Raw genomic sequence first — 10,657 nt, forward strand, 5'->3', positions numbered from 1 at the left:
GCCCCTGGTCTGGCATTAAAACTGCCTCCTACCCAAGTTCATACATACAGCTCTAGTTTAAATCAGTGGTCACAAAAGAACTCACGAAAGTAAGGAGATTAACTGCTAAGAAGAAGGGATGTACAAGGAGTGAGAGGGAAAGAGAAGAAAATGGTGGGGTGAATAAGGTCAAAATACATTAATTGTTAAATACATAAATGTTAACATTATATAATTGTTTAAAAAAAAGAAGAGAAGAAAACCCTGCATTTGTGATTCACCATCTCCTTATTCTGCTACTCATTTTCTACCAGGGAACAGCTCTGAGGTGATCATCTCTCCAGATTTACACACAGATGAAAGAGTTCTGAGGATGGAGGAATTTGACTTTTTAAATGGGGAAATTTCTAGAACTAAAACAGTTCATTAATAACTATATAATTTGTTGTGATGTGGGTATTTTAGAACAAAATCTGGGAAAGCCATGGAAAACTGAGATGACCACATTACTAACATACTTGTGCTAATTTGGTTCCTGTTGAGATGAAAACTTGCATAGTTGAGAGTTTTTAGTCCTTAGTCACCACATCTTCTCAGACTCTGTCTACTACCCTTGTTATTTCCTCGTAAAATTGAATGAGAAGTATCAATATACATCCCACCACCTGGGCACCAAAGCTATTATTGTTTAGTTTCATTGTACAACTGAAGTCATACCTGTTGCTGAAATCATTCTTAAACCTGGATGTTATTCCTCTTTTTACCTTTGGGTCTCTTGACACAAGGAGCTTGAAGAAATAAAGCAATAAAGCCATACTTACTGTGTTGAAAGGTGATGAGTGCCCTTTCCAAGGAAGAGGTAGTCCAATATAATCAATTTGATAATGAATAGCTTATTGGTGTCCTGAAGGTATTATACTCTATATGATGTCAGTTTGCTCATGTAGTGGCAGGAGGAACATCTGGCTAGACAAAGTAATTACATCAGCCTTAATGAGTGGGAGATCAAACTCTCAGATTCATGTCTTCTCCATTCTTGCCCCCAGGATTACATTGTTCCTAAGCCCATTGCTCTAGCACTGGGGATCGCTTAACAAAGGAGGCATTGATATCCAATGTCCAAGAGATTCTGTGTTTTGGTTTCATAGATTATCCCCTATGGAAGATGCTATTATTAGATATTACCATGTAATATCAGCCTTCAACAGAGCCTCTTATACTTCTTTCTAGACATTGTTGGTCCCTAAATAGTCCCTCATTTCATTTTAGGACCTAGAGCACCTAGGCAATTTACTTGCAACTCCCCATGTATATAAGACCCTATTACCAACAGATATTTTTTCTTTTCTTTTCTTTTCTTTTCTTTTCTTTTCTTTTCTTTTCTTTTCTTTTCTTTTCCTTTTCTTTTCTTTTCTTTTCTTTTCTAAGAAGTGGATGATCAGGTACAAGTACAATAACTACACTCTTTCCCAGGGCTAAAAGCTTAATCAGTTCCACCTTTCAGTAAAAAATGAGACACAACATATGTCCTTGTATATCAAGCTGATATCTGTGAAATTAACTTGGCTTTTCTGTCTCCTTCATTTACTGGTTATAGATATCAGCTAGCAGAGAAGAATTGGAGGCACTGTTGATACAGCTCACTTGTACTCTTTGGCCATGTATGTGCCTAATTCCAGCTGTAATGTTTCTACTAAGTAACAGATTCTCATCAAGCCAGTTTGTGACTTAGTGGATCTTTAAGGAACCCATTTCATGTTAGGTGGCACTCGCCACATAGCGACTTGATTTCTTATGGTCAGATATTTCATTTTTACCAGGATTTGGTAGCATAAAAGAGCTCTTTTCAGTGTGTGTTTTTTCTATAGATGATGCTATGACTCATTATTAGGGCTTTCCTAGAACTCTAAGGACATCTAGTCTCACTTTAGATAATACTGTCCATAACCTCTGCATGATGACCTTTGCCTTTTCTGATTGTTTAACTTGAGTGATACTCATATTGGCTATGATTCATCTTCTCTTTAATAATGTTGTTTTCTGTTAACAGTTTCCATGGATCTCTGCAGGTCATACAATAATTTGATTATATTCTCTTCTGCTTATCCTCTTTTGTATTCTTTCTGCCTAACTCCATTTCCTAACATCCTCTTCTTTCAATGTAGTATTTCCTTTGCTTGTTGGATCATTCCTTTTGTCCTCCTCCATGCTGCATGGAAAAGTATTGACAGGGTCAAAATCATTTTGATTATGGGTTATAGGTAAACAATTCAATCAACCAAGGAATAAATTATCAAATATCTCAGTTGCAGTGATGAATTTTTGCTGCTTATGGAAAGCTCTTGGATGTGAAGCTTAACTAAGCTTAACTTGGGACATTGTCTTTTGGAAAAGCATCAAAGAAAGTCTTAGTTTTAGATTCTTTTATTGCTTGTGTGTGGTATGTGTCCATATGTATATGTATGTTCATGTGTGTGGGTATCCATGTGTACATGCAGGTGAATTTGTATGTGTGTGTATATGCCTATAGAAACAAAAGGTAGACATGAGGTGCCCTCAGTCTATTTTCATCTTATTTTTTTAAAACAGGCTCTCATACTGGTACATGAAACTATATCTCACTAGTTTGACTACACTTGCTGGCCAACATCTTGTTTGATACTGCTGTCTCTGTGTATATTACCATGCCTAGCCATTTTTCATGGCTTCTGAGGGTCTAAACTGAAGTCTTCATACTTGAAAAGCCAGTAGTCATACCCCTAGATTTACAGTTTCTTCTTTAACATGAATGTGTCTAGTCTTATTTGGCCTAGATCATTCAACAGCAGGGCTCCTAAACATTTTTAAATAAATAATGTATTTATGAACTTGCTTTATTTCTTTTGTTCAAAAACATAAAACATTTTTTAAAAATATATTTTATTAAATAATTTATTTATCTAAGAGAGGAAGAAAGAGAGAGAATAGGTAAGCCAGGGCATCCAGCCTCTGCAAACAAAGTTCAGACACATGTGCTACCTTGTGCATCTGACCTCCATGGGTACAGGGGAAGTAAACCTGGGCCATTAGGCTTTACAGTCAAGTGCCTTAACTGCTAAGGGATGTCTCCAGCTCAAGTGTCTTTATTATGGGAGACTGGTGACAGGTATGAGAGAAATGCAAAGGAAGAATGTGGAAAATAAAATAAAATGAGATAGGGTGTTACCAGGGTGGTGCAGCCATAGACTAATCCACATAAAGCCATATACACAATGTGGCACAGGTATCTGTAGTTCATTTGCAGCAAGTGTCCTTTGTGCACCCCTACTGTCTCTCTGTGTTTGTCTGTCTGTCTCTGTCTCTATCATAGTGCTTACATTAAAATATTTTTAGGCATTTGCTACCATGTCAGGATAATATATTTTTAAATTTATTTATGAGAGAGGAGAAAAAGAGAGGAGAGAGAGAGAGAGAGAGAGAGAGAGAGAGAGAGAGAGAGGGAGAATGGGTATGCCAGGGCCTGGCTTCTGTGGGACTTGGAGAATTGAAAGAGGGACTTTAGGCTTCTCAGGCAAATACCTTAACTACTAATCCAACTCTCCAGCTCCCAAATATATTTTTTTAAAGTAAGCAAATGTAGCATGACCCTGTTTAGAAAATGAATGATTCCCAACCTTAAGCTGACTTACCCTCAATTAGTCAGTTATTCATGATTCTATAATTATCACAGATGTATGAGAATGATAGTGTTTCCATTTTCAGTATCATTTGTTTACTATATATTTTTCATAATAAAATAAGTAGATCTGAAATTTTTACTACATTTTTGCATAATAATATACGTAGTTCTGAAAGTTTTGTAAAGAAATTCCAAGTGTATCCCTTAAAAAGAACAGCCTTTATAATAACCATACTTTTCATTATTTTACAATTATATTTATTTGGGAAAAGAGAGAAAGTGAACACCACTGTACACTCTAGAGACATGTGCCATCATGTGCTTCTGGATTTATGTGGGTGCCTGATTGGAACTTGAGCATCAGGCTCTGCAAACAAGAATCATGAACCACTGAGGCATTTCTTTCTTGAATTTTATTCATAATGCAAACTCAGAGGAGGATACTTGGCCATTTCAGGACTTCTATAATTTCTCAAATATTGTTCTTTTATTCTCTATGTCTGAAATTTCCTTTCACCTGATTTCATTCAGGCTTGGGATTGTTACTCAGCTTGACAATTTGCCAAAAGGAATTCCAAGGCAAACACAATGAAAAGGCTCAGTCAACCTCTCTGAATTCCCAGCGATGTCTCCTCTGGTACAGTTTTTTTTTTTTTTTTAATTTCTGTTAGATATATTTAATACCTAGAAAATCTATAGAGTGAAGATTAGAGGATTTGGGTTTTGAAATTTTGAAAAATCTTTACACATTCCTGATAACTTAATTCTTATCTAAATCTTTCCCTTAAACCTCTTCCCAACCCCTCTGTGAGCTCCAACATCATCCATCCTTCCTATTTCCTGAAGAATGACCCATAAAAGTAGGAAAATTAAATAGAAGCATATATATATATTTTTTTCCCTGCATATATATTCTTATATATTCTCTGTGTATACATTCTTATAGTCTTTTCAATAATACTTGGAACACAAATGTGGATAATAGCAAAAGAATGAATGAATAATCATAGCTATAATTACAGGAAATAACATGCCTTCTGCTCCCTTTTGCTTTCAAAGTATTGAATATGATAGTTTTAGTGAGCTTTTTGTTTCCTCTTCATTGTAGGTTGATTTATTAAAACTAATTCTCAACCTTATTTTGATTTATAGGCTAACAAAACTTGTTACATTTAATCACTCAGAATTAGGATTAATGATCTGTTCCAGGTTCAACCATTTTTCCTCAAATTTTTTTATGTCGTTTTTTCTTACTGCTGTATAGAATTCCATTGTGTAGATATACCATGTCTTTGTTATCCATTCTTCTAATGATGGACATCTGGGTTGATTCCAGCTTTCAGCTATTACGAATTGAGCCATTACAAACATGATTGAGCAAATCTCTGTGGCTTTTGGTTTGAAGGTTTTAGGGTAGATGCCCAGTAATGGTATAACTGGGTCTCTTGGTATTTCTATAGTCAGCTTTTTCAGGAGTCTCCATATTGCTTTTCAAAGTGGTTGTACCATCCTGCATTCCCACCAAAGGTGAATGAGTGTCCCTGCTTCTCCACATCCTCGCCAGCATTTATTTTCATTTCACCTTTTGATGTTGGCTATCCTTATTGGGGTAAGGTGGAATCTCATAGTTGTTTTAACTTGCATTTCTCTGATGATTAGGGATGATGAACATTTTCTTAAGTGTGTGTTTGCCATTTGTATCTCTTCCTCTGTGAATTGCCTGTTTAACTCTGTGCCCCATTTTGTGAGTGGGGTATTTGTCTTCTTATTACTTAGGCTTTTGAGTTCCTTGTAAATTCTAGAGATAAGGCCTCTATCAGTTGGATAACCTGCAAATATTATCTCCCATTCAGAAATAAGAAAAAATGACATAAAGAAATTTGAGGAAAAATGGTTGAACCTGGAACAGATCATTCTCAGCCAACTTACCCAATCACAGAAAAAAAAATCGACACATAGTCTCACTCATCTGCAACACTTAACCTGAATCTGCCCAATATGCCTTACATACCCAGCAAGCACCTCATGGACTAGACAATAAGATGGATGGGAGGGCAGGGAGGGAATCAAAGGGTGGAAAACAGTAATCCGGACCCAAACAGCAACGGTACCATAAAATTCTACTTCCTATAAGACAGACCAAATGGCTGAACCTTCACTAGACCCTTACAGGAAACACCTGAACCACAAGACACTGGAGAGGGTAGGATGAAGACTGACCTAAATCTCCTACATCTTCCCTCCCTCCCTCTCCCCCTCTCCCCTCTATCTCTCTCCTCTCTAACTCTTGTATATTAGTTATGTTGTTCCTCAATTTCTTAGTGGACACTGACCTGTAACCCCCACTCCAGTTTGGGCCTACCATCCACAATGAGCTTTTGATCAGAGAAACCTACAAGGTTTCCCAAAACAATGACAGACTTCTGTCAGAGTACTTGATGACCCACCAAAGGCCAGTGGTAAGACCCTATTGCTGAAGACTCCATATGCAGCTGACGCGTAAAATGGAATGACATGGTTGGAAGCCAGGAGAGAGTCAGTCCCCAGACAGTCAGCATGTCTAGTGCCAGAAGGCGCTACCTAGGCGACTGGGGGAAATGACCAAGATATGTCCAAGCAACACATTGTTTAACCTAATTAGCAACAAATAACCAGATGTGATGCCCACACAAGTGCAATAGTGGTACACAGCCATGGTGAGGAACCAATTGCTCTTGATTTGGCTAACTGATCCACTCAGTGGTACTAGACCCATAGCTGGAGCTGGGAAACAAGTCAGAACCATACCCAAACACAAGCCCACTCTACAATATCAAGCTACCATCAATCACGGGGTATAAGAGGGCCTACACCTATCAAACCGTCTATCAAAAAAGTAAGTGTTATCTCAATTTTCCGGGTGCTAACTTACTCTCTGTTGGAGAATCTGCTTCTCTTTTCCAGATAGATACAGATCCTAAGAAGAGAGCTGCCCCAACATACCTCAAAAGGGGCCCAACTGAAACTAAGGACAACTGGTGAAATAAGCAAGGGTAATGTTTTCCTGTGAACCGGATACCAGCACAAAGGGGAAGGAGATCAACACAGAGAAAAATCAACTCCTACCAACTCAGAAAGCCAGAGCCTCAGAGGCCCCCAACACCTCCGCTCTGAAGCAGACCAAAAATGAACCCAACACGGCTCAGGGAAATTTTGCGGAAATGGGGCGGAAAGAATGTCAGAGTCACATGTTGGGTCATGATTTGCAGAGACATTTATCATATCAATAACTGGGGGCTAACTCCACAATGCATGACACATTTTCATTCACAAGGAGGGTCTAATGGGAGGGGGTAGATCCCAGATGAGCCTAAATAATGGTACCAAACTGCCTGTATTTACTGAAAAGAAAACTAATAAATTAAATTTTTAAAAAAGAATAAATAATAAAAGATTAATTATAACACACACAAAAAAGAATTAGGATTAATGTATGAAACTAGTGTGCCTTTCTAAATATTTGAACCAACATTGTTTTCTTCCTCTCCTTCTACACTGCTTTGTTCTTTGTGAGCATTAGGTCCAAAGAAAGCATAGTTCATTCAGGTTCAGGTGGTTTATTTCTCAGGTTATAGATTGCACTTTTCATGACTCTTTATAAAGCCTTCAAAAGGCAATGTGAGGAAACTGTTGTCTTTGAGAAAATTGAGCATTTGAGTATTGAGTTATAAACTAGTATAAAAGAGAAGATAAAATTACCAGTTTTTCATCTAAGAACAATAAGAGAAAATAAAAGAAGTAATAAATTTGTCATAAATGTGAATAAAAAGAAATGGGAAGAAAGTAAAACAAAACAGAACTGTTACTATAAAAAGAATGAGCAAAATGCAAATGGGAGTATTAGAAAAAAGGTGGTGTTGGTCTACAGTAAAAAGGTTTTCTGCTCAGCACCAGCTTGATTTTTTAGTGATTTTGCCAATTCAGGCATGTGAAGTCTTCAGCAATAGGGTCTTACCATCTCTTTCTCATGGGAAACTAAGGGCCTTGATAGTAGTCTGTAATGTTTTTGAGGCAACAGAGACCTCCCTGGCCAACAACTCACTGGAAGGTATCCCATCCCTGGCACTGATAATTTCTGGGTAACAATCAATGTCTACTGGATATACCATTATTCAAGAAAGTAGATTTCCATGTGTTATTCAGAATATCTTGAATTTCCGACTGAAAGCTGGAAATGCTGCACTGTATGTAGACTTTCGGGAGATAGAAGTCATCAGTGGTGAAAACAGGAGACACTGGAAGCCTCAAGTTTGGCCAGACAGGCCAAATGACTGAACGAGTGCAATAGTGGCATGTCTGCTCTGGGGGAAACCTACTGACCTTTAATTGGACTGAGGCCCACTCTATGGGAGGGAATACATGCCTGGTACTGAAAACTTTATCAAAATCCTATGGTAGGGTATAAAGCCTGCTTGTGTTGGGATAAATGCATAGATTATTCTCACTAAATTACCCTGAATGTTCATGTTCACATATTAATGCTACTCTCACTTCTGGTTAGAGAAGCTTCTCTTTTCAGATGGCAATGTCAACAAGGATGACACAAGAAGCAACAGAGTGCTGAGAAGAAGGGATGGAGGAGTGTCCAGCAATGAAACATTTCATACCCTCCACAGCTCAGGGTCCATTGTGGAAAAGGTGGCAGAAAGAATGTAAGAGCCAAAGGAAAGGTACCACTTGTTATATACAACTCTCTAGACAGAAATTGGCTTCAACATCCAAGATCTTGCAGTGCCTAGCAATACCTACACAAGACCCTCATAGTAGGAGAAAAAGATGATGAAATCAAATTAAAAGAGAGACTAATGGAGAGAGGGAGGATATATGAGGATATGATACAGAGCATAGTTATGAAAGGGAAAGTGGGGGAGGGGAAGGAAATACCATGGTTTGTTTTCCATAAGTATAGAAGTTAAGTTGTCTCATAAAATATATATATATATATATATATATATATATATATATATATATATATATATAAAGTTGCTGTTAATATTATTATTATAAAATATTATTGAAATAAGTATCTTGGAAAAGCATAGAAATTCATGAACAGGGAAAAACAAAGGTTTGGATTTTATGGCTTGGTAGTATTTAGAAAATATGTGCAATATATATATGTATATACATATGTATGTATATAGTTATTTTCTCAAAGAAGTTAGCCAGATAGGACCAGGGCAAAACTTGGAATCCAAGTTTTACTTGAAGCCTAGGGAGTGATTTCACAACCCATGTTCTGAGCAGATTTGCTTTTTCTTGCCATGTGGTGTCTCATGCCATGTTGCAAAGCAGAAAAATACCCTCACCAGTTGGTGAGCAGAAGCCACCAGTATTCACTGAATATTCCAGAATCCAAAATGGTGAGAAATCCACCATCATGCTTTAGAACTCAGATTGGTCTGCAGCATTCACCCATAGGATCAAAATTCAACTGAATCAGGTTATATCAGTGAGGCAATACTTGAAAAAAAATGTAAAGCTGTCAAAATATGTCAGTTGTTTAGTTATGTGTGGGTTCCTGTGTCCTCCAGGGCTTGGCCACGTTCCCCCTGAAGACACCCAGATAACCAGGTTGGGTTGAATGTGTGACTACAGAAAGAATCATTTCCCCTAGGAGATAGTTAAACAGCTCTCTCAGTCAGTGAAATGAGTTTATAAGCATCTGAGGGTGGGGGGAGGGTCTTAAGGGGACCCGACTTACAAGGTCCCTATGGGAACATTCATTACAGCTTGTAGGCAATGGTGGGGGGTGCGGAAGGGGGGTCAAGTGATCTAGGGTCACAGGGGGATGGGCTGTGTGAAGGCTGATAAGGAGTTTCCTAGGCAACTGGCCAAAGGCTATGGGGCATGGACAGAGCCCAATTTCAGGTGTGCTGGGCTTGGAGAGAAAGTGGCCTTCTATAGCCTGGGGAGGCTTAACCGTGCCTGGAATCTCAGGCCCCTCTCCTCCAGTCTGTGCCTGGAAGTGCCCAACAGTTATGGGGGTCTATACTCTTCTGTTAGAATCAATGAGATCATCCATGAAGATCACCAGTAGACAATCTTGGCCATATGCTAAGATGACAATGCAAAGAAAGAAAGAAATGGGGCTGGAGAGATGGCTTAGTGGTTAAGCGCTTGCCTGTGAAGCCTAAGGACCCCGGTTCGAGGCTCGGTTCCCCAGGTTCCACGTTAGCCAGATGCACAAGGGGGCGCACGCCTCTGGAGTTCGTTTGCAGTGGCTGGAAGCCCTGGCACGCCCATTCTCTCTCTCTCTACCTCTATCTGTCTTTCTCTCTGTCTCTGTTGCTCTCAAATAAATAAATAAAAAAAGAAAGAAAGAAAGAAAGAAATGGATAAGAAAGAGCCAATATTCTGAGGGAAAAGCAAATAAAAGTACGAGAGATTATATAAAATTCTTTTTTTAAAAAATTTATTTATTTATTTATTTGAGAACGACAGACACAGAGAGAAAGACAAATAGAGGGAGAGAGAGAATGAGCGCGCCAGGGCTTCCAGCCTCTGCAAACGAACTCCAGATGCGTGCGCCCCCTAGTGCATCTGGCTAAGGTGGGACCTGGGGAACCAAGCCTCGAACTGGGGTCCTTAGGCTTCACAGGCAAGCGCTTAACCGCTAAGCCATCTCTCCAGCCCTAAAATTCTTATTCGCAGTACAAATAAGGACACCATGAATGTTTCTTTTTTATTAATTAGTTTTGTACTCAGCGAATACAGTCAATTTGGTACCATTGTTAGGCTCATCCATGTCCTACCCCCTCCCCCTGACCCCTCCTTGTTGAGGTATATGGGTCATGCATTCTGGAGGTAGCCCACAGTTGTGGGTAGGATAAATGACTTTGCATATCATGACCCAACATGTGGCTCTGACATTCTTTCTGCCCCCTTTCCCGCAAAATTTCCCTGAGCCATGTTGGTGCATTTTTCATCTGCTTCAGTGATGAGGTGTTGGGGGCCTCTGAGTCTCTGGATCTCTGATTT

Source organism: Jaculus jaculus, chromosome 10 (genome assembly GCF_020740685.1).
Source record: "Jaculus jaculus isolate mJacJac1 chromosome 10, mJacJac1.mat.Y.cur, whole genome shotgun sequence".
In the NCBI taxonomy this organism is placed as follows: domain Eukaryota; kingdom Metazoa; phylum Chordata; class Mammalia; order Rodentia; family Dipodidae; genus Jaculus; species Jaculus jaculus.